The 26,475-nt window shown below is 41.4% G+C and overlaps 1 protein-coding gene across 1 annotated transcript in view; it reads left to right on the top strand.

Annotated features, from left to right (window-relative positions):
* Nucleotides 1-26,475, top strand: part of foxp4 (forkhead box P4) — a 267,767-nt gene that overhangs the window by 177,173 nt on the left and 64,119 nt on the right. The gene's annotated exons all lie outside the window — the stretch shown is intronic.

The raw sequence follows: 26,475 nt of genomic DNA, 5'->3' as shown, positions 1-26,475 counted from the left end.
TGGAGTTGGGGAGGACTATTTTAAACACATTTTATCATGGGATTGGGGCAAGTGTTGTATTATGCTGTTATGTGCTAGGGAGGAGGGATATCACTATAGGACAGAAACTAGATAAATTAACTCATCAAGAAAGCGGGATCCATCACGGGTGTGTGTCTTAATTCGGTGGAGCAAATTTTAGAGGAGCGGAAAATAGGAAGGTGAACAGTAATGAAGAGTCATTGGCATCACAGTAACTGAATTTATGACCTGTGAAACAAAAGTATTGATCAGAAAATGTTCTTTCTTACTTGCCATTACAATGTTTGGATGGCATTACAATGTTGAATATGAACTGGTAAAAATGTTGACTGTTAAAATGGTGACTGACTGGTAGAATTTAGAATCTACCTGCCATAGTGACTGGTGTTCCACCCCACGGGCGTATGTGTGTGTGTGTGTGTGTGTGTGTGTGTGTGTGTGTGTGTGTGTGTGTGTGTGTGTGTGTGTGTGTGTGTGTGTGTGTGTGTATGCGCTCATGCACGAGTGGAGGCTGGCTCGGGCCTAAAAAGTCTCTCCATCTACCTGTGTGTGTGTGTGTGTGTGTGTGTGTGTGTGTGTGTGTGTGTGTGTGTGTGTGTGTGTGTGTGTGTGTGCGCACGAGTGGAAGATGGTGGGGAGGGAGGTCAATGGTTCTCAATCAAATTTTCCACGTAAGTTAAAGTTTGAAGGTAGATGTCCACGCCATTGTTTTGTGATGGCTGCAATGGATCAACATGTTGCTTCAACACACAGAGTTCCTCTGAACTGAGCGGGCTCTCAAAGACAGGAACATTGATTCCATGATGGGGCTCTGCAACGTCTCCACTCTGCTCCCAATCAATGTCCGGAATGGCCAACTCCTTAACAGGGACAAAAGGAAAGCATAATACATTTCACCTTCAGAGTTCACAATTGTGATCAGTAGCAATGAAAACTAGACTGTATTTCTGCAGAAATGTGGGCTTGCCTTTTGGGCCAGAGGTTAGCAGTTTTAGGGAAAATGGCATGCATTAGCTAATTAACACTTGACTAACTAATGTGAAATGCTAGGTTTAAGTGGGATTCTAACTTTCAATCCTTCCCTCTGCAGCTGGATTCTAAACATCCTCACTGAGAGGCCTCCAACACCAATACAGCTCCAATACCATCATTAAGTTCACAGACAACGAGGGCTGGGTTCAAAAGATCTATCCTCAATCTGATATCAATCCAAAACTTGGTAGATCAATCTTTTGCAGATGACTAGGCACTATATTGTTGACCGTGTTGGCCTACTGTAGCTCTCTTAAATATACACACACAATGTGACATGCAGAAATACACCGGGCAATTCCTATCAATAGTGACAGCTTTTACTTTAAACCATTCATGGATTTATTTTCTTCATTATGCAACCCTCCCAGAGGAGCTTTCAGCTTTCAAACATGCCACCATCTGGAGTGTCATTGATTCGTCGGCATCAAAGTTATTACAGCTAGAAGAACTTTGTCAGCATTGTCATGACACCATTTAGTATGTAATGCAATATTACTGGTACACTTCAGACACTTCCGTGTTCTTGACTTAAAAGCACGGATCCAACAAGATACCATGTGACTGAACATCGTCAAAAAATTAGTTTTTATACATGCGCCGGTTTCATTTGAGACATAAAAATGTCTTTTTGTAACAGTGAAGACAAGTAACTCAGATGGGGGGCAGTGATGAATTTGGAAGGGAGAACAAAGGTGATGATTAATAGAAGTGATTATCTCCCCTTTCTAACTTTGACCTCTTTTGAGCACCGCAAGCTTTTGTGCCAAATGCGAGAATGGAAAGGGAGAGCAGAAAGGGTGCCTTTCACATTCACACACTAAGACACATGTACACGCACCGATACAGATAAGAGACTGCAGTGTAAGAGGATTTGTAAATTATTCAGATTGAAGTTATGCTAAATGCTTCTGCATATTAATGTTAAAATGTTACATTTTTAAAGTAAAAACAAAACAAAAAAACAGGGTCCTCATTCATCATCAGTTCGTAGAATGCCTTCTAAATTGTGTCCTATGAGAGAAATTAGGAATGATCGCAAGTACAGAAAAATCAGGTTTTAACAAACATGCGTTAACTGCTCCTATGCACACCTCTTTAAAAATAAATCCCACACCTTCCAAAACAATGTGCATGCACGCACTCTGGGTAATTTGCATCCTGAAACGCGGTATTAAGATCCATTTAAATGCCATGTTAATTTGAAAGCACCACCCTGTTTGGAAAAATGCAGATTAATATGCTACAGGCACAGCACGCACGCTTTACGCACAGATATGTTTGTAAGAACCCATGCTAAATAAATGAGGGCCCTGCTCTGTTTTTTTTTGGCCTACCTCTGGATCGTGAATGGGATGCTGAATTTGGCCAAGCTCCCACAGCTGGTTTGGGGACATGTTCTGTTCCGTCCGCAAACGGTGGTTGTCCCATCCTTGCCGGAAGAGCTCCAAGGAGAACTGGAGACGGGGCAGGAATACGTAGTGTAAACAGAAGAAGTGTGTGGTGTTTGAGAGGTCCAGGTAGCCCTCTTCTTCCAATATTCGGAAGATGTGGTAAAACACGTTGGTAGCGCCCATCCACACATCCCGCCACAGTCTCTCGATTCTGTAAAAAAAAAAAAGTATCACTGTATACTTTGCATGTATTTATTAATTCAGTAATCAGTATTGTGTGCACTACAGTCTAGTGTGAAAAGACCCGTTTCCATCCAACAGTACAAAAAAGTATGGACTACTTCAGTTCGCTACTGTGTGCGTTTCCATTTCGAGCCTTTCAGAACCATACCCAATTTAGTGTACCTAATCGTACTGTTTTATGGCACCCTTCAGTAGGGGTACCAGTTTATGGTACGGTTCAACGATTGTGTGTGTTTGTCCCTAAATATAAACATTGCTTATATGATTAACTTCAAAATACCGAGTGACAATGATATAGGCCTAGCCTAATGTGTATATTTGCATTTCTGTTGATTATTAACTTTAATATGACCATAACAAATACCTGGACAACGTCTGAAAATCTGATGTTTCTGAGGATAGTGAGGGGAAAAGAAGCAATTCACTGCGAGTTGGGCAGATCAGTAAGAAAAGAGACCCTCTATGAATTCGGCATTAGCAACTTACAATGTTGTGATTTTCACCAATTACCGCAACTTTCAGCACCTAAGGGTGTTTTCACACCTGGTCCCTTTCAGCCATTTAAGTGAACTCAGACCTGTGACTCAGCATTTTCTGTGCATATGTGAACGCTCCAAAGTGTACCCAGACCCCTAAGAAGTGAACTGTACTGAGACCTTTTTTGATGTGGTCTCGGTTCGCTTATGAGTCCTGACAAACTACACTTGTGACTAGGTGTAATCACTTGAGCAGAGCTCTGGATCGGGTGTGAGGACTGACACACTATAAAAGCCTTACGGGACCAAAGAGAGCAGTCAGTTCTTTTTGTAATACACTCACAATATGAACAAAAACAGAACTGAGTAATTTTGCTGACGGTTCATTTTTGGTCCACTTAAAAGAGGACCAAGTGTGAAAATGCTGTTACTGTATGTGAAACCAAGGGTTGCCAGTGTGTGTGGGGCAATTCTGACTATTCCCCAATAACACTTCTCTGAAAACATTGAGAAACTAAATCCAAGTATACCTCTGGTTATGGACACTTTTTCCGGCAATAAAACACCCACTCTCTGGTCCACGCACAGAGAACATCAAGCGGGCCACACCAACATTCTCCCCGCCATGATCTGCTCGCACTCTACAACAAAAAAACACAACAAAATTGCAATATATATGGGCCTATACTACACAGCTGGCTCAGGATAAGTTAAGGTTAAGTTAAGGGGTAAATCATCTAATAGAAGAGCCTGGAGTCCTCATTTTCTTAAGAAAAGCTCTTGTTTTAGATGATTTACCTCTTAACTTAACCTTAACCTTAACTGAACCAGCTTTGTAGTATAGGCCCTTTGTTATATATGGCAGCCCTTCCTCACATTAGTGGAACATCTGGACCCCAATGATGTGGCAGTGGCTTGAGTTATATTGTGTCCTCCCTTTTTCTCTTTTTGTTTCTCATTGTGTTTTTTTTTTTATTTCCCTTTTCGTTTTGATGCGATGGGAGTGGGTGGGTCTTATTCTGTTTGTTTGTTTGATGTCTGTTTTTTTATGAAAAATAAAATAAAATAAATAACTATAATAAAAAACTGAGATAAAAAACAAACAAAAAAAAAAAAACCATAAACAAAAAACAAAATTGCAACAGAAAGGTGACCGGACTGTAATGCTAAGGTAAACACACATCACAACTGCTAATTACTAATTACCTCAGAGGATATCCAAATTCTTGCACAGCCTCACTGAAAAAGGCTTGATTGGTGTCCGCCCGGTTGTTATCCGCTGCTTTCAAGTACATGATCTGTAACATTTTTACGAAATGAATAGTGAGGAATAGAATTGAATAGATTATAATAGACTACAGTAAAATACTGTCATTGTCCTTCGAAACCCAGGTTGTCAAACTGAAATTCACAGGAGGCCAAAATCATAATCTGGGATGAAGTCACGGGTCGAACCCAATACTTAATTAAATTGTGCATGGCAAATTTTAAAGGCAAATTTCATAAGCATGCCACTCACACATATGGTTGCTTAAATATGCCTGAACATGAGTGGGAGATAGTACATTAGCCTCAATGGAGTACAACACTCAGTAGTAGTAGCAGCAAATTTACACACACACACACACACACACACACACACACACACACACACACACACACACACACACACACACACACACACACACACACACACACACTTAAAGGGCAACAAAGATTATAAAGTACCAAAATGTTGGCTTATTAAGTTCCTGTCTGGCTTCCTTGGAATCAGGCTGCAACAGTGAGACAAAGGGTTGTTTGCTGCCTGTGAAGCAATGTGTTATGCTGCCTGTGAAGCAATACTCTTTTGCCATGCTGTACTGTCTTGTTGTTATATATGAAGAGTTCAGATGCAAAACCCCCTAAGTGCCTTTTCAGAAAATAATCTTAATTCATTTTTATTTAATACAAAGCTATCAAAATTGCAAACATTTTTTATTTATTTATGTAATATAACTATTTATATGTATTATCAAGTACATGAATGTAAACCAAACCAACAACTGGGTTCTCTAAAAATATAGAAGTGCAGGTCTTCAGAAATGGAGTTAGGGGGTTTTGCATCTGAACCCTTCATATATATACCATGTAAAAACTACTAGTATACCAATGTCAATTACTTTAAATAATTCCAATATACTTTTACTCTTACCTTGCGTGAAAAACCATCGATTCCGCCAAAGATGACAATGTTGTACCTGATAGATGAAAAATGAACAGTTTAGATTTTCAATTAATTTACAGCACATCTACAGTACAGATTTTTATTTTTCATGAAGTTAATTGTTCAGCAGCATACATACATAAATACACAATAATAACAGTAACAATGTGCAGCGATAATGAGTACACCCCTTTTGAAAATTACAATTTTGAAAATCATTTCATTTTCCAAAATGTGCATAGAGTAATACATAGGTTAATACAACATTTGTTGATCTTACAAGAGAAGCATAGGTTATACATCATATACAGTGAGTCCAATATGTATTTGATCCCTTGCTGATTTTGTTGGTTTGCCTACTAACAAAGACATGATCAGTCAATAAATGTTATGATAATATGTATTCTAATATGGAGAGACAGAATATCAAAAAGAAAATCCAGAAATTAACTGAAGAGAATATATATTAATTTATTTCCATTTCATCGAGCAAAATAAGTATTTGATCCCCTGCCAACTGATTACAGTTCCGGGCCCACAGACCAGATGGGCACTTCCGATCAACTTGTCATCTGAATTAAAGACACCTGTACATACTAACATGCATAAAAGACACATTGAATCAGCAGAATCAGTCCATAGTATGAGTGAATCAGTCACACTCCAACCTCACCAGCATGGGAAAGACCAAAGAGTGGTCAAATGATATCAGGGACACGATTTTAGACCTAAACAAAGATTAAATGGGCTGCAAAACCACAAGAAAGAGACTGGGTATTAATGACCCAGCTGTTGATGCATTTCTTCCAAAATGTGAGGAATACAAAATGACTATCCATCAGCCTGTCTGGGGTTCTATACAAGATTTGACCTTTTGTAGGGATTTGATAATCATGAGAACATAAATAAATCACCCTAGAGCTATACGGGATGAACTAGGCAATGATATCAAAGCTACTGGGACCAAAATCACTGAGAAAACTACTGGTAGCACTTAATGCCACAGAGGTTTAAAATCCTGTAGTGCACACATGGTACCTCTACTTCAGAAGGAACCTGCGCAGTCCCACTTGAGGTTTGCCAACGGACATCAGACTGGTTTAGGATATGATAAGGAAGTGCTGTAGTCAGATGAAACCAAAATCAAGCTATTTGGCCTTATCACAATTCAATGTGTTTTGAGAAAGAGTACTGCTGTCTATGATCCCAAGAACACCCTCCTCACCATCATGCATGAGAGTGGTATCATTATGGTTTGAGGGTGTTTGTCTGGCCAAGGCACAGGACAACTTCACATCGTCAATGAATGGATGGAGGGAGACATGTAATGTGCAGTCCTGAGTGCAAACGTCCTTCCCTCCACCACTACACTGATGGGTGGGCCATTGTTGGATCTCCCAACATGACAATAATACACAACATACAGTCAAAGCAACGAAGGAGTGGCTCAATAAGAAGCATATTAAAGTCGTGAAGTGGCCTAGACAGTCTCAAAATATTAACCCTATAGTAATTCTATGGAGAGAACTGAACCTCCCATTTGCCAAGCTACAGCCACAAACTATTAATGTTTTAGAGATAATGTGCAAAGAGAAATGGGCAAAAATAGTTTCTACTATATGCACAAACATTGTCATTAACTAAAAGAAGCATCTAACCTCAGTGCTAGAAAACTAGGGCTTTGCCACAAAGCACTTTATCTTCTTTAGCTAGAGGGGTCAAATACTTATTACCCTAAATTAAATACAAATAAATTAAAATATATTATTTTAAGTTATTTTCTGGAATTTCTTTTTGATATTCTGTCTCTCCATGTTTGAATACATATTATCATAAATTTATAGACTGATCATGTCTTTATTAGTGGGCAAACGGGCAAAATCAGCAAGGGATCAAATACATATTGGACTCACTGTAACTTAACTTAATATTCCGTAACTTGCATACCAGCTTTCTTCAGCCATTGTCAACAACCAATGCTGCTGATGAGGAGTTAAAAGTCTGTGACCCACCTTCACATCTCTGCGAGACAGTTATCGCTACATCTGTCCTAAAGTCTTGGGCCACTTTGGATAGAGTTTTGAATAAAAATTATAGCAAATTGTCTTACGGAAAACTTAAACTCACCTTAGACTGATAGCATGTCTGTTCAATTAATGAGACTAGTCTGAGGAAGGGCCAGGATGGGCCGAAACGTCACGAATAAAATGGAGTAAATGGGAGCTAACCAGTGAGCGGTTCTATTCATTACCTTTATGAACTTTGTGTTTTTGAACCTGCATCCGAAAAAGTATCTGGATGTGCGTGAGATTGGACTTGAAAGTTATGATTTGTGAGATCAGTATTTATGTTTACTGAAATTGCAATACAAAGGGGTATACTTATTGTTTCGCTGCACTGAACATATACAATTAGTATACAGTGTCTACATTCTAACCATTGAAACACCACAAAAATATACTTCACCTGATCAACTTGTGGTTGGTGTCGATGTGCATGAGGTATTTAGGACATGGCACGGAGTAGGTACGCCTCACTACACAGCCAAGTTGAGTCAATCGTGACATTACCCCAAGGCTGTCTAGTCGGTGCATGGCCGCTATGACACGGTACCGTTGGACCTCATGCCCTTGTCCGCGCAGTGCTCCCTGCATGGTTCGATAACCTGATCAGATGACATAAGTGTTACAGATTCTTGAAGTAGTGTTACATTCTTTACTGATTTTTTTACACACACTATATTGCACTGTGACGTCACCCACGACTGACACACACTGTACACAATTTGGTCCCATTGCACCCCCTCACCCGAAAGCACTCACACACAAACACACACACTATTGCAGTCCATCTCAACACGCACACAGATACATTAGGCCTACAAGCTGAAAACTAAACTTAATTTCGCGGTAGGATCTAACTATATGATTTTTAGAAATTCTGCACATGTGACACACAAAAATCTTTGTGTCCTTGTACCTGAGTGTGGCCACCATTCTTTCACTTCTGCGACTAGCTCGTCCAGTTCAGCATCCGTGCACTTGCTGTATCGACTGCGTTTGCCAGGCAGGTTATGGGCAGCCAGTCGCCGGTACAGTGTAGCACGGCTAACACCTAGGAGGCTTGCAATGGTCACTATTGGCAGTCCATTATCTATTAGGTCTTGTAAATATTCCATGTTCACATCTATTTTTGGCCGCCCATTTCCATGGCCCATTTCAAACTGAATTGGCAACGGGGTGTCATCTTGGTGAAGGCTCCACTGCTGAAGTGCCCCGCACAGGACAGAGAGGCTTTCCACGACCTCAGTTGGGACGGGAATATGCTCTGCAATAATGGCTGTGAAAACAAATTCCTGCCTGCACACAAATTGCAAGTAGTCCGGGTCCAGGGGTGCTTGCTGTAGAGTCTGGGAAACCCTGTTGTGCAGCCTCTCCATTACAAACTGCAGCAGGGTGTGCTAGAAAGCAAATCAATAAATTAAAATAAAATAATAAACACAGAACTTTAACATTGTACAGGTTCTTGAACATAAAATAAACCTAGCACAGCGTTGGTGCCACGATATTGAAATAGCTAGAAATTACACAAGTGGATTTGCCTCTCAAAAGTTAGCCTTAGGATATAGCAAAACAACAGCTGACACTCCACAACCATCCATGCACATGATAGGGTCTTCTTGCACATTTCATTCTCATTCAACAATAATTATTCAAATGTGCATACGGTTGTCTTGTTGTTACTAAAAAAAATATGCTAATACTACGCTCTAGGTCCGCGACCCAGTGGTTGCGGACCGCTGCACTAGAATATGTAGGCCTGTTGGTCTGATAAAAATGGTGCTTATAAGGTTCCAAAGGTCGCAAATGTGAGGATGTACACTTGACTGACAATGATGTTTTCTTCGATTTTTTTTTTTTAATGGTAGCCTAATGAAAAGGATGCTGCCAATCATCAACAATGTGACCAATATGTATCAACGAGCTTCAATAAACCTAAGTGCATTTGCAAATCAGAGTAGGCATAGCATGAACAAATTTGCCAACACCACAATCAACTAAACAGACCACAGCTAGAGGAGAAACAAGTTGTAAAAGAGACAGCAGGTCTATAATTTGGTTACGAATTGACAGTTCAATTAGGCTATCTAACACAAATGGTATGTAGGCCTAGCCTACAGTAAATAGGCCCATGCATGTAATTATCACTACTAGTAGGCTAGTCAGAATGGTTGATAATATCTACAATTTTAATTAAAATGTACGGCTATTAGTTGGTCGGTCAAGTCATGATGAAACAGTTGGCCATTATTATACATACCCATCCTGCTTCTCCAGTGGTCGATTGCATATCGTGTTGAAAGTCAAATTTCTTCCAATATTAAACCGTAACCTACTTGTTAGTTTTCTCGTGCCTAGATGTTAGCTTTACACCAGATATTCTCTCCGTTTACACCGCCTGATTATTGCCAACCTGAGTTCATACCCTCTAATGTTAATGGTACGGTATGAGGCCGACACTAAGTTTCTCCGAACCTTCTTTGTTTCTCCCGCCCCTTTCTCCCAACTCGCTTCCTGTCTTCTGAGAATAAAGTTGACCCCCCCCCCCCCCCCCCCCCAAAAAGGAAAAAAACCTTCAGGTGTTAGTGCATTGCATTACGCTGCACTTCACACAACCTAACAAATAAGAAAAGGAATGGTTGAGTTTTGGTGTTAATTTTGATCTTATTTTTTGATGATACACATTTTGTCATAGACGTATGTTGCGCCAAGCGGTTGCCCTGCTCCCTCTTGCAAGGTGCCTGTCCGTTTTGACAGCAGGTGGGGGTGGGGTGGGGGAAGGTAAAATCCGCCTACAAACTGTTTGGGGTGGTAGTGGGCTGGGCCTCCATTCTTTTCATCCTTTCTCCTCTCCTCTCCTCCCCCAGCCTCCTTCCGCCTCTCTTCTCCTGAGGATTCACGCCTGTTGCGGAATAAACCGTTTGGCTTTTGAAATAACAATTAATGGGAATACTGCAACTTGTTTGTAATTTGTATGGAATGTGTAAAAAAAACTTTGCTCAGTAATTCCTTATAACAAAAAAACGGTTTGGTTTGCCAGGTAGGGTGCAGTGCAGGAGCTGCGATAGGTCTAATTTAACAGGCTTAGGCTATTGAGTTACAGCTGCTACACTGTCGCATACTGTGTGTGTGTGCAATCGGAATGACATGGCTTGAACAGTTTAAAATGACCCAAAGTGAGAGTACATTCTTACTGAAATGGTAGTTTGTGTGTTTTATGAAACATGTTTAAATAAATGTTCTAACAAAGGTAACACAATGTTCTACATATTTCTGTAAAATTGCAATTTAACTATGTGACAAAGTTTGTAACGAAGCATCATTCATTGAAGTCCTCATCTTGCTAATAGCTCCTACAATGAACATGTTATTTGCCCAACACTGCTCACACTTTGGTCTTCAATCAAACTGAACCGTGTAGGAAAACACAAAAGCACTACAATCTGTTACAAGCGGTACTTCGATTGTGAAAACATGTAACATGTGTCTGCCTTTATGCTTGTCCTGTCTGAAAATCCACTGAAAACACAGCAAACAAGTATGTAAAAGTAAATAAGTAAATAAACTTAAAAGTAAACAAAACGTAAATAAACTTATACACACATGCTATTCCAATAAAACAACCTTTATTTTAGAAAAGAGGAAGACACTGAGTGCGTGTATTGGCCTCCACAGCCACATGAGGTGGCATCAACGGCAACAACAACAGCAACGTTGACCAACACCCCCCCTACCCCCAACCCTTCCCACCCCCCTGGAACAAGCGTCATCATCGGACACGATGGACAGCTAAGAAAATATGTGTGTGTGTGAGTGCGTGTATGTAGGTGTGTGCATATCGTAATGAGTGCAGAGGGAGAAAGCATTCAAACAATTCATTCAACATTCAAAACCAGCATTCAAACAACAGCACTACAACAGTTTGAAGCTGTTGAACTTCTTTAAATTTTTTGTTTTAATCAGACCCGTCCAAATCCATATTTGGTTGATTTCAGCGCTGCAGCCATGCATTTAGAAAATTCAACAGCGGTACCCTTGGACGGGATTTTCAGCGTTGTGAAACAAGTGGAGGAAGCAGGGAACTCCAAGGCCGAGTCCACTTCAACATATAGGAAATCCGGAAGAACCGGCCATCCTGTCCAAAACGTAATTAGTTCCCGGAGCTGTGAGGAAGTGGCTGAGAAAAAATAATATTGTATAAGACAAGGCGAGGAGGAAGCTAATTAACAAGTACACATTAGACAAGAAACATGCTTTGAAGATCACTTGTATGCCTACATTCAGCTAAGGTTTTACCTGCTTCTATGTACTGCCTCAGGTGTGCTGTGGCACTGCAGATAGTGGAGATGTCTTCCCCATCGTCGTCGTCGTCGTCACTGTCTGGCTGTGGCCAAATGATCTTCTCCATGATGACCTGATAGAACGTCAGAAATTCATGTCTTAATAAAACAATTTTCATGACAAGCATTCTACAAAACGATTCCAAAACAGTTGTGACACTTGGTATTTTGTGAATAAAATCAAAATGCTTTCATTTTAAAAACATTGAATCTGTTAATCAGATAGGGCGTTGTGCAAAGACAACATATCAGTTGTCAATGCCAAGCAGAATTATTGTTTGAAAAATATATGGTCATTTAAAATTTGATCCTTGCAACAAATCCCAGAAAAGTTGGGACAGGGTCAATAAATTGCTTTTAAAATTGGATAAGACAAAGGAGGAGACTTAACAGTTAATTACTTTCACTGATGGCATTATTATTTTTTTGTGCAATACATGATTTCAGTAGCTCAACTGGTAGGTGTGCTCTTCATCTTGTTGTCTTTTTGTTATGCTTACTGTATGGAATATTCTGACTGTAAGCTGATTTATTTTATCACCTGTGTACTCTTATGATGGAATGACACTGTTGGAACATAGTAGAGAATGCGATTTGCATTCCTTATGGGGCAATATCTATAGGCTGTGCTCCAAAATATAATGCCTTGGTAGCTATGTATGCGGTTTAAACTCTGTATACATCATTCAGCATTCATTTTAATGCTTCATATTAGGGATGCACGATGTATCGGCCAGATGTATTGGTATCGGCCGATATCGGCAGATATTCAACACATCGGACATCGGTCTGATGGGTAAAACTGGGCTGATGTTAACGCAGAAGTTTTTTTTTTATATGTTACGATTCTAAAAGAATGGACTTGACGATGACTTTCACTGTTTGTCTTCTATTTTGTCTCTATTTTTTATCTAATTATCACAGGGAGTTAAAAAGTGTTTTTGGAAATAAGACGACATTCAAAAATTCAGTTTGTTTGCATCATTGTCATCTCTTTTTTTTTTAAAAGAAAGAAAAACATCGGTATCGGTTAATATCGGTCATCGGCCAAAACCGCAATATCATAATCGGATATCGGTATCGGCCGAAATTTTTGACATCGTGCATCCCTACTTCATATGAGTAAGAAGACCATAACCAAGGCACTGCTGCACCCGGTTAGTGTCACATATGCTGACCACTACATCAAGTTGAAATATTCATCTTCTGTGTAACCTGCAGGGTGCATGACTCCATGATTAAAAAAAAAAAAAGATGAAATGTTTTCCATTCTGTAATCAGGACAGTTTCCCACGTCTTCTGGATCCACCTAGAATGGTCTTTGCCACATGCAACGTAGTTAAATATCATGTGCATTAATCAAACGTTGTGTTTATGGTCAGTTTTTCAACAGCTGTTATTGTGGGAGTGTCATATGCCTCTTTTCCACTGCATGTTTTCTGGTAGGCCTACAGCTCGACACAACACGACTCGGCCGCCACTTTTTCCTTCATGATTGAGCTGTGTCGTGCCTATACGAAAAGCAAAATGTGGTGGCCGAGTTGTGCTGTAGGCCTAGCAGAAAACCTGCAGTGGAAAAGAGGCATTAGTGTGTTTACTGGCAATGGGTATTTCATGATCTCATAACTCACTGAATGATTTCACATAACTCTATATTACAGAAATAGGCCTAATATGCCTGCCCTGAATTTGGTAATTCAATCTTGTATAGATGTAATGGATCAGTAATTAGCCTGTCAATATATTCACTTCTGAGTGACACAGCCTCTCTGTGATGGTCTTTTATTTCTGCGTTCATGTTGGCAGCCAGTATAGTTCCTTTTAAAATGTTCTTCCATGTGGTGTTTTGTAGACTTATCCAACTATTACAACATGTTTTGGCCCTGTCACAACTTTTTTGAAATTTGTTGCATTGGTCAAATTTTAAATTAACACATATTTCCCTCAATGTAAAACTTTAGCCTTTGACAGTTGATATGTTGATCTTGTACTATTGCCCATGCAATGCATGGATTGAAAGTTTTGAATTCAATTCACAAAATACCAAGTGTCGCAACTTTTTTGGAATCCACTTTGTACTGATTATTATATTTTACAGAAACTCCCGCACACTGACCATTTCGCTGTTCTTTCTTTAATAAACGACGTTTCGGTACTAGACCTTCATCAGGCCTGATGAAGGTCTAGTACCGAAACGTCGTTTATTAAAGAAAGAACAGCGAAATGGTCAGTGTGCGGGAGTTTCTTTAAACTATTGCTGAGTGACCCATGGTGCCATCTCCGACGCACCTGCCAGCTGAGGTGTGCGAAAAAAGCCGAAGTTCAACGTATTGATTATTATATAAAACATCTGCAAGAGTCGTTCAAACGACAGGGTGTTACCTCTGGAATCAGCTCTGCATCAGCAGATCTGGGGAAGAGGACAGCAGCCATTTCGGGGCGCTCTTTCAACATTTTAAGGATGCCTGTATCCTGTAGTCCACTTCTAAGTTGCTTGATTTGGCTTTTACGGCGACCTATGACCTAACCGAAAGAAACACAACCCCAAGAGCAATGAACTTCAATTTTCAAACAGAATGGGCTGAACACACACACACACAAACACACACACACACACACACACACAACCACACAAACACACACACACCCCAGGGCGTGCAACCCACTTTGACCCACAAACCTACCCCATGGTGGAGGATTTGTTCAGCCAGCCATCTCCTATTATCTTCAGTGACAGTTGGGAGGTCCCAGCTGATGGCCAGCTCGTTCACCTCTGATTTCTCTTTTTCCGTCAAGGCGTCCTTGCTTTGAAGCTTGGAAGCAAATGGAATTGTACACAATTGCCAAACATTACTTAAATGAAGACAAGCATTACTTAAAGGGACACTGTGCAGGAAATGGTAAAAAAAGGTACTGCAACTATGCTGCTTATTGAAATTGGGCTGCCTATTGCCAAATTTGATCTTTACATGAAAGTTTACTAAGTATTAAACTAGCATTTTTAGTATGGTCCAAGTAGAGTCATTTTTGTTGCTAAAAATGGCTATTTTTGGAAATTCAAAATGGCGGACCATGGACAAGCTCCCCCTTTTCATGTATGAAAAGTGCCATTTTTACAGTCATAATGAATACTTAGAATTGGATGGTGGTGGTAATTATTCATGAAAAACGTATCATTAGTGAATGGGCAGCATGAATTCTGGAAATAATCAACTTAAAATCTCACACAGTGTCCCTTTAAATGTGCATGTCAATTAATGTACAAATATGTGCAAAATTAAAAGCAGTCCAACATGGCTAACCAAATCAAATATTATGCCCCCATGATGGTGATGAGTATTAGTGAAAAAGATAACATTTGTGAAGCGGAAGCATGAATTTGGTAAAGAAGCTGCTGAAAATATTACATGTAGAGCAACTTTAAATGCATGTTCCTTTTTAAACATGCTGGTTGCCATTTTGCACTCCCTGTTCTCAGGTATTTTGGATTTTGGGTCAACGCATCTGTGTACAACGCTAACTTTCATGTCTTTGTATAAGGAAGTTTAATGCAGTTTTAAGAATGATTGATTGAGAGTGGTGGGGATGACTACGCTACCACAGTAACCCAAAAAGCTTGCTTAAACAGCAAGTGTCCAAATTCCGATCAAAGCCTCTATTTCCTCCTAAAAATATATGAAACAGAGCTTTTAGTGTTAAACAATTGCAACGGAAATTAAATACATTTGTAATTGAATTATTCACTGAAGGCCCAGACCAATATTATTATTGAATTTAAAATAAAAAATAAATAAATAAATAAATATGAACACTTACAAGATTGAGGACATCCACCACGTCAAGATCAGGGCAGTCTCTCGCCTCCAGGATAGGCAACTCCTCATTTCCACAGATTCGAGGGAACAGGCTGGGGCTCATTCCTGTAAAAGCTGGACCCCCGTTTATAAACGAGTGCCCCATGATCCTCCCCACCACCCTGAAAAGGTCCCCCTGTAAAAGAGGGACACAGGTCGATGGGACCTGGTGGTCTGCCTCCCCGAGGAAAAAAAGAGTCTTTCCACCCAAATTGCCTGAGGAGATAAAAAAAGAAAAACTAATGTACCATCTGCACACACACTCTATCCCAAAGTAGCAGAAACAATTATAAAAAAACAATTGACCCACCAAAGTCCAAGTGTAGACCTGAGTGTACTTTGTCCATAGTAGCTGAAAAGAAATGGCGCTTCACCCCATCCCCCATTGCAGCATCTCCTGCAAAATAAAAGGAAGCAGACTCAGTGGGGTCAAACAGTATTCTGTTGACCACCATGGTGTGCAATTACTCCTGTGAGAGAGAGAGAGAGAGAGAGAGAGAGAGAGAGAGAGAGAGAGAGAGAGAGAGAAAAAAAAACAACGAGAAATCAAATTGAAAAAAAAAATCTTCGAAAAGCATGATGGAAAAAGAGTATTTAATCAAAAACAAAAGTAGTACTTATAACCTGTTTTGATGATGACAACAGTCTTCACAAGGTTTTCACACATTGGTATTCCTACATGCAGATCTCCTCAAAAGATTTGGGGCTGTTACTGATGTTTGGCTGTTGTCATTATCAATAATAGTAAATTATTACGACACATTTTTGTTTTTGATAAAATGCTTATTTGCCACCATAGGTGGCGCAAATAAATTCCTTAAGAATCAGATTCCCTATTCAGTTTGTTTCACATTACTGAGGTTTACCCATGATTAAAATTACAGGCCTTTCTTATTTTAAATGGGAGAACTTGCAGAATTATTGGCTGACCAAATACCCTGACTGCACTGTAAGTTAAAATGTAACAACTCTGACATGAATGAGTATGTCCTTTGATTGAGACATGCATTAATACCCATGTTGACGGATCATACAGTTTTAATGTTTGTTGAAATACCTTTCAAGCAGACTTCAAATGGTCGACTGCAGTCGATACTGGGCTGCTTGTAGAAAGATATTAGAGCCCTCTCACTGCCCTTTTCATCCTCATGCATATCATGAGTGAAATGGAGAGTAGCTTTTTGGCCGGAACCATGAAGTAGGCCTTTGCGGTAAATGTTTGCCGCTTTGACAAGGTTAGGTTCCAGCTTCCAGTCTGTGAAAAAGTCACAGTTCACTGTTCAGTTTACCTTTTATTACATGTCATTACTTTTATTGATATACATTTTCCTCCATTTATTCCACTTCCTCTGAAAATAGTGAATCACATCACACATAACATAAATTAGCACATACACACAGCAAACTCTACAAAACCTCACATCCCACACACACACCATCACTCAAATCTCACATACAGTATACACCTCACACAAACACAGCATGCCTTTCAACACACAGAGCTAAACACTACCAAACACACAACCAACACACAGCTAAACATTAACAAATACCATGGAAGATAGGACAGGAATGTAGGCATATACCCCGCCAGCAGGCAATAGCAGAACAGGACACTAGCCATGACAGATTGGTAGAACATCAGCAGGAGTCTGTTGCAGACATTGAAGGATCTCAGCTTCCTGAGGAAGTAGAGCCTGCTCTGCCCCTTTCTGTAGAGTGCATCTGAATTAGCAGCCCAGTCCAATTTATTGTCCAGGTGTACCCCTAGATCATGGGTGCCGGAAAGGGGGATGCAGTGGTGCATTTCCATCTCCACGTTTGGGCTCCCTAAATGAGGCTTTCTCAACATTTACTGCAGACAAATTAGTTGAGTGCAGCAGCAGTATTGTTCAGAAAAAAATAAAAAATAAGAAAAATGCACCACCACTTATAAACTCGTTTCAGCGCCCTTGCCCTAGATACTTGTAGCCTGTTGTAGGTGCTGACTGTCTCCACTGTCTCCCCTCGATACAGACAGGCACAGACTGTGGCCTGCAGCGTTACATACAGAGTACTATGGCTACTGTGACCACTGTAGCAGATTGTGATCCTATGGGATTTCCACATAGAGGTACATTTGTGGGTACATTTTCAGACATTAATGGCTGCATTTTGTATTATTTGGAGAGAACAATATATTGAAACGGTTATGCAAGTTGATGTTGGCTAATGTGAAATCGTGGGGTATATCGAATCATAGGTCAAAAATTGGCATATGAACCGAATCCTGAGTTGAGTGAATCACTACAGCCCTACTATGGACAGTACCTTCACATGGCTGAAGAGCCTCGTCCTCCGTCAGGTCCACTGTCTGGGGTGTTGTCGCAAGAAGTGTGTCGTCTTCCACAAGGTGTCTAGAGGTTTAAAATTAAGACATTTTAAAGGCTTTTCAATGGCATTTAAGAAAAATTAAGACTAAGCCACAAATTCATACATGTTAAAATGAAGCAAAAAATTGTGTGTTTCTAATGACCAAGGGTGCTCTTAAAGTGGCACTACGTAGGATGAAATGGTTAATTAATTACTGTCGCGAGTCAGGCCAGGCATATTTGAGTCAATAGTAAGTGAACAATGACTCTCGCGACCACTTCTCTAGTCCACTGAGAACCCTGAATGTAACTTTTTGACAGAGCGACACGGTCGAGTGTCGGGAAACACTTCTCATAAGAGAAAAAGAGAACTTATTCCTTCAAAGCAATAGAGCAATATGATGACAGGGGTAGAGTATTAGGCAAAAAATGGGTAACAGCGAGCAAATGATGAGCTATGGAAAGACTAGAGTAGAGAAGCAATGTCAATGATGTGAAAACAAGTTCTCAGTGTAAAAGATGGATTTTAGAAATGTGGTATTATAATGTCACGGTGCGTCCTTTTAATTATAGCAAGATGACAAGAGTCTTGTCATTATGATTTACCGCATATCAGGCATAGTGTAGCTGTCGCTGAAAAAGAATGCCAATTTATTTGCTGTAATAATTATCTTGTTTTAAGATATTTATATATGCTTATTTTTTCTATATTTCATGTGTAATTGAGTAAAAATTTAAAAATAATTTAATTCGTAATAATCACGTAATGACGTGCCCAGTTAGTCATGTGATTCACCTAAAAAGCAATTGGGGAGATGCATGTTCAGTGTTTTGGGCCTGCCATGCTCATGGAGCAAGACGTGCGCAACAGTTGTCTGTAAAGCCTAAGCAGCTCCTAATTTTCCGGTCAGAAGGCGCACATGTCTTTGACAGTGCTTTGGTGTTTGGTGTGAAGAAATTAAAGATTCCTGCTTGAAGAAAATAAAACTCACTCACTCTCATGAAGCATCAGTTGATGCTTGGCTTAATTCTGACTAGAAAGAAAAGCTACACATAGTTTTGTGTTGCTCACATGTGATATATTAATTTCTCTTTACTTCATTCACAGAAACCTTGGTCTGTGATTTCAAATGGTTATTAAATGCCCTTTCTATCAACAGAAGTAGCCGATAGGAAACTGCGCCTGTATCAAAGCTCAAAACTACGTGTCAGTAAAGAAATGCAAGCTGTGTTATTTTTTCCAGTAACAACAAAATGGCCAGGAAAGAAATGCCTACGTTGTTTCAAAGATTAGGTGAATTATCTGCCTTAAAATCAGATATAAATATTCCCTTTTCAACTGATGGGCTGAGACTTCCCATTCACTGTGCATTGTGTGACGTCATGCCAGGCTCTAATGTCGCCTTCACCAGCTCGGAACCTCTCAAGACAGCTGACGACACAGCTCACATCACAATCGAGTTCTGGAGTTTGGCACATGAACGCCACAGACCCCGGAACCATCGGGATTCATGCGTGTCTTGTTTTGGTTCTCTTTTCTTTTTTTCACCTCACCTTGAGCCTCCAAACCCACGACATATCATTTTAGCTTAAGTAGGCTAAATCAAACAGGCAGAGACCAGCATTACTGACATATGTACATCTGCAATTGAATGACATCAACTGGTGTTGTTGATAGTGATTACAAGATGATATTTTAGCATTTATGATACTGTTTACATGCTAGTTCCATGCATGGGCGCCATGCTGATGATGCGTGTGTCGTCATACAAAACACAAGCTCGGGAACTCGTTGTTCTATACTTCCGCCTGAGATCAACCTCGATAATTATCGATCTGACATTGCATCACCAAATCTTCACGCCCACTTTCCCGAGGTTTTAGGTCGGCTTTCTTGGGATTCTCGACACGGATTCTTTTTGAACGAGGTATAAGATCAACGTGCACATTTTCAGTGGAAACTGGCAGAATATTGCTTTACATACTGTGAGGTTGTATTAGTAAAATTGCCACTCGAGAAACGAAACTTGTTTTCTAGAGGAGCTACGATTCAAGGCCCACCGGCTATAGACAGTGTTATATATAAGTGTTATATAGTTAGTGTACCTGTCTGTATCTTCATCATCGTTATGATCATCAGCATCATCACTGACATCTATGATGTCTGTTTGCTCCTCCTGGAAATATTAATGGCCCAATGACAATTAACAATGTTGTTTGGAGAAAAAAAAAACAATACAGCATCATAAAGAAAACACACAGTATACATAGTACCATATACTATATTTTAGTCCAATTGGCTGTGAAATTTGTGTGAAAACAGGAAAACAACTTACAGCTGTGTGGCGGGCCTCTGTATGGAGCGTTAACATCTGCAGAGGGATGTCCTGTTGGCAGATGTTGCACTGCACCTTTGGCATTTTGGCGAATTCCGGGGAGCTGAAAGCCAGAGGGGCAGTGTCCAGCTCCTCCTGGACAGGTACCAAATATAGTACATTTTTGCCACTATTGGATGCCACTCGCAACTGGCGCCCCGAATAGCCCTCTGAGTCCACCGGGATTGTGTTTATTTTTCTCTGGCCACTGCCACCTTATAACAGAAACGTAACATTTACCAAAGGAGATTTCCCACACCGCAACATAAAATTGTGATGTCACCACAATCAATAATACAATGTCTTTAAGATATATTCTGTATACCTGTGGCCTTATGAAACAACCACCTCCCCGCGAGAGGTTTCAGTTTGGAGAATGCTCCCTCCATTAGTAGAACAATCTGATGTGATACAAGTCAGAATAATGTTGCTCAGTAGCTAATACGGTGACAAATTCAACAATGAGAATAAAGTCAAAGACAGTGTTATAAGAGTCATTTTTGTGCTAAACAGAGTATATATCTTGTAATGTACGAACATATCTTGTATTGTCTTGAATTGTGTGTTATGGGAAAGCTGCTAAACACAAGGTGCTAAGAATTTGCTTCGGGATGAATCAAGGATGTCAAACTCAGGCCTGCAGGTACATTTGAACTACCATATTGATAGGAATTAGAATGTGAGGAATTCGACTATGAGTATTAAGTGCATGTAAAACTCAAATTGACAGAGGGCCAAAATAAAAATAGGGAACAAACTTAACATTTATTTTAAGAAATTGACTAGAATTGCAAAAGAGTGAAACACTCCTGGGAAGGAACTACACTCCTATATGAATAATAATACCTCAGAATGGTTGGCGCTCTCTGGAACTTCCACGACCTTCTTGCCTAACCCTGCGTAGGCGAGTTCTAGCTCCCTTGAGCCCTTTGGGGTCATCGTAGTGGGCCCAGGGAGCACAAATACCGGGACATCGGTCATGCGGGGTGGTGGCCTGTGTGCAGTTTTGAAACGGGCCTTCCCCCTATGCCCTGGCCCCCCTGTATACATTGCGGGAAATTGTCTGCAAAAAAGATGGGAAGTTACAGAACTTAATGCAAATGGGATATATTAGAGAGAGACATAAGAGAAAAATCTGTGTGGGTGCTTTCCTAGTCACGTTTGGATTTCTACTGGTCCAAGCATGGTAAACAGTCCAAGAGGGGGGGGGGGGGAGGGGGGGGGGGTGGGGGGGGTGTGGTGGGGCGAGGTGGGGGGAGGGGGGGGGGGGGGGGGGGGGGGGGGGGGGGGGGGGGGGGGGGGGGGGGGGGGGGGGGGGGGGGGGGGGGCGGTGGGGGGGGGGGCCGGGGGGGGGGGGGGGGGGGGGGGGTGGGGGGGGGGGGGGGGGGGGTTTGGGTGGGGGTGGGGGGGGGGGGGGGGTGGGGGGGGGTGGGGGGGGGGGGGGGGGGGCGGGGGGGGGTGGGGGGGGTGGGGGGGCGGGGGGGGGGGGGGGGGGGGGGGGGGGGGGGGCGGGGGGGGGGGGGGGGGGGGGGGGGGGGGGGGGGGGGGGGGGGGGAGAACACCCCAGCTTGTCTTTCAGTCTCCAAAATTCATTTGTCAGCTGCTTCTGTGAGCCACTTAGATGTCACCTGTTTTGTTATGTGAAGACGCGATATCCAACCTATGCCTTTTTTCCACTGCTGGTTTTTTGGTAGGCCTACAGCTCGACACAGCACGACTCGTCCGCCACTTGATGCTCCACGATTGAGCCTTGTTGTGCCTATTCCAAAAGCAAAAAGTGTTGGCCAAGTAGTGCTGTTACGAGCTGTAGGCCTACCAGAAAAACGGCAGTGTAAAAGAGGCATAAGGGGCCGTCCTAGGCTGTACAGGGACAAAAGCCCCTTCCACTGCTTTTATTACAAGCCATCATTACGTTTCTTTGTTTTGCGTCATCAAACTATGACACAATCTACACCAGACCGTATCTGTATAATTTCCATTGCGGATTCACTGTGCATGCACTAAAATGCTGGAAAAATGCAGCTGGCTGCGTTTCATTATATATGACATAATTATCAGCTCACATGGTGTATAATGTGTATTAGTTATTAATTCTAGCCAAGAGGTTATCAGACTTCTTTCCGATGTGATAGAAAAGATGTCAGCCTGCCAATTGTGAACTGTGCTTTAGTTGGCATGATGTGGTGGGATTGATTTTGGTCAGGCCCATCTCATATTAAGGAGACTGTCAAGTAAGCCTACTATAAGACCAAAGCCGGGTGAGACGAAATCGAGATTTCTGCTTAGTCTCAGCTGGTGTGTTCTACTCAGCCTTTCACACCGACCATGTTGGCGTGCATGGCCAGACCCGTGCCGCTACCGCCGTTTTGTTGTGGAAGGACAGATCTGTTTCCATGTATTTTCACTACTGCTGTTCCACCTCGCTTTCCTGCTTTGGTCTGAGTTGGGCCTAAAACTTTCATGTTGTTTATAGGGGAGAGAGGCTTTCCCCCTCACTGGACTGCTGGCTTGAACTTGAGGACACTTTTGCTTACATTAGCTGTTTCCATTATTTTATGACATAATTATCAGCTTGCACTGTCTCAGTGCTTATCCCCGGGACTTATCAGTAGAGGGTGTCAGCTGTTGTAGATGTGAGAGAAATACACTGCAAGCAGCTGTAGCTGTGGGAGCTGGTGAAACCTCTTTATGTTTGGATGATTTTGTGCAAATGTCTTACTCTGACTCACTTACTTACTGCACATCACCAGCACCTGGACAAGTAGTTGTGCACAGGGACGCTACTTTGAGAAATTCATTAATGTTTTGTATATATACACCATGTTTTGCCCGTGTACCAAGTGTGAGAAGCTGATTAATATCAATATTCTGTATATTACAATAATCAAATGTTATTTTATACTGAGTTGGTCATACCGTTTTAGTGCATTTTGGATCCTGTTGGCAGCAGTGGAGGAAGGCCCAGGGACAGAGGATCCAGCGGCACATGAAGGCCCAGGAGTTGGCCCAGGAGTAGGGGTGAAAGTAGGGGTTGGACTGGAGGCTGAGGTGGAGGTGCCGGAGGCAGAGCTGGCCCTGGCCAATGTAGACAGAAGGCTCTGGGCCATTGAAGGCCCAGGGGTAGGGGTGAGGATGGGGGTGGGTGGATTGGGGGTCCCTGCAGAAGGCCCAGGAGTTGGGGTGAATATAGGGGTGGGACTGGAGGCTGAGGTGGAGATGCCGGACTCAGAGCTGGCCCTGGCCAATGCCGAAAGAAGGCTCTGGGCCATTGTCTCCAGCATCCTCTGTAATAACAATAAAAAGCTGCCATTAATAATAACATAGTAATATTACATTCTGTGTTGTCTGAACACGTGCACACTCGACTGAAGCCTGTGTTATCTGAGGTTGGCATACTGCAACACTTGGACCAAGTCTGTGTCATGTCTGTTCTGACAACATAGTTGCCTTATACCTTACATCAGGGGTGAGGAACCTTTTTCATTCGAGGTGCCACTTGAAACTCCTCCAAGGGCCGTACAATGAACACAAGCCAGGATTTCCCCTTGCACTTTAGTTCTATATTGAATGCAGCCACCTTTAAAACGGATCGCACCTTCTCTAAGTCCTTTGAATGTAACTTTATGACATTGCAAATGTAAATTCTACTATTCCTTTACAAAATATGTCATATTTCACGTGAAGCTGCATAACTTTAAAATTATATTAGGGGCCGGATAAAGCAGCCTCACGGGACATAGGTTCCCCACCCAATGCCTTGGCTTATATATAGCATGGTAGTTTTGTAGTTTTGACTAGCACATTTTACTTTCGTTTCTCTCTTAATCACAGCCCTAATTAACACGCTGGCAAACACTTTCACACAAGGCAGTCGGACAGCGCTGCTTCAAGCACATCAGGTAGTAGATGTAGTGCTGCTTGTACTACTAAGCATTTGGATACAGTGGTGTTTTAGGGCACTTGCGAACTCCGAGATTGTGGCTCTACGCAGCAGTGTTGCCAGATGTGTCTGACCAAATCCCGCCCAAAAGGTTCTCAAAACCCGCCAAAATGCGCTAAATTCCGCCCAAATTCAACAAATTACTTGGCTACGCAGCACAAATACGCACATAGACACGACTGTGGTCACTTTTGCAGAGTGCAACAATGAATTAACTATATTGTATATTCAGTTCGTGTAGCAGGACATTTTCTCTCCAAACCGATAATGTTTATGTTTTGGTACGATACTACGTCCTGGTACGACATTTCCCATACCTTTGCCCTTACTGTTGAGTCCACATGAAGCATGCTCAATAGGCAATTACTTTCTAATTTCGCCTGAAAAGTTACTTACTTTCACTTCATCAAATTGACTTCGCATACTATCATTTATTACTTTGTTGGCAATGCTTTTGCACGATTTTATTTGCGGTTTACATTTTTGTACCCCTTACAACAAGAAAATGCCGTAACTCTGGAATTCGAGTTGAGTTAAGCACAAAGTTAATGCTAGGTGGTGGCTGCCTGGTTATCCTAGCGTGATAAAACGTGCAAATCTGCCAAAGTGTTATTATTTTTATTAACTGCAATCCTTTGAAATATTTCACTTGAATTGCCATGTTAATGGAAAACCTCCCGCTAGTAGGCATTCAATTCGACTCAAGTTAGCATACTCTCTATCCAATGGTCAGGTCCTGCTAGTTATAGATTGGTCGTTGCTGTCCTATACAGTTCATGAGAAAGCCCACATACCCGTTTAATTACATGTTCTGATATAATAGAACTGCCATAAGTTAAACAAATCAGTGTAAGTACTTACGGCAGCTTCTGTCGGATCATCCGGATTCATCTTGTCCGTAGAACTATTCATCTTCGAATGCTGGTGGAATGGATAGATTCGAATGGATTCTTATGCCAATCTACTATGGCCCAGATACACTGCCATCTGGTGGATGATTGAGTGGTGTGCCGCTGTTTTTATTCGAAACTGCATTGTCTGCGCAACAGTGCCCAGAGCAGTGCCTTCCCAACATTACCATATAGTGGATGATCAGTGAATTGAGGGGGGTTGATTGCTGCTTTTGTATTCAAATCTGGCACCGTGTGTTTGTGGATCTGTTCTGCGCTCTGAATGTCTCAAAATACCGTAATCGACACGAAAGCAAAAGAAATGATTCACAAATGCAGAAACATCCACAAATGCAGGAAAATGGTGTACATAATGCAGACTGCACACACAAAGTCAAGCACATTTGTTTCCAAATTAGAAAAATATATTTAAAAGTTAAAAATATATATTTGTATTTTTTGATGGCTATTTATAAATCTTGCATCTTCATGTGTGTATCTCGCTTTTGTATTCAAATCTGGCACTGTGTGTTTGTGGACCATGCAGTGCGCTGATTGCGCTCCGAATGTCTCAAAATGAGTAATCGACACGAAAGCAAAGGATATGATTCACAAATGCAGAAAAGATCCACGAATGCAGGAAAATGGTGTACATAATGCAGACTGAACACACAAAGTCAAGCACATTTGTTTCCAAATTAGAAAAATATATTTAAAAATTAAAAAAACATATTTGTATTTTTGATGGCTATTTATAAATCATTCATCTTCATGTGTGAATCTCCTTCTTTTCATACAAATAGTTTCGGAACAATCGGATCTCCATATGTGTGTGTGTGTCTGTGTGTGTGTGTGTGTGTGTGTGTGTGTGTGTGTGTGTGTGTGTGTGTGTGTGTGTGCGTGCGTGCGTGTGGCTGTGTGTGTGGCTGTGTCTGTGTGTGTGAGACAGACAGACAGACAGACAGATAGACAGACAAGTAGGGGGTGTCTAATCACACACACAGATACTGTGTAATTTTAAGATTTGCCACACACACTCTCTCACACACACACACACACACACACACACACACACACACACACACACACACACACACACACACACACACACACACACACACACACACATATACACACACACACACACACACACACACACACACACACACACACACACACACACACACACACACACATTTCGCGCATATGGCATTGCTTATCCCCTCTGATTGTGCTGATTATGTGGTAACCACACAGTCATGAATCACACCACTGTGTGTGTGTGTGCGTGTG

The sequence above is a fragment of the Engraulis encrasicolus genome, chromosome 14 (assembly GCF_034702125.1).
Source record: "Engraulis encrasicolus isolate BLACKSEA-1 chromosome 14, IST_EnEncr_1.0, whole genome shotgun sequence".
In the NCBI taxonomy this organism is placed as follows: Eukaryota; Metazoa; Chordata; class Actinopteri; order Clupeiformes; family Engraulidae; genus Engraulis; species Engraulis encrasicolus.
Note: the sequence above shows the minus strand (reverse complement) of the source record. Positions and strands in the feature narration are given on the sequence as shown.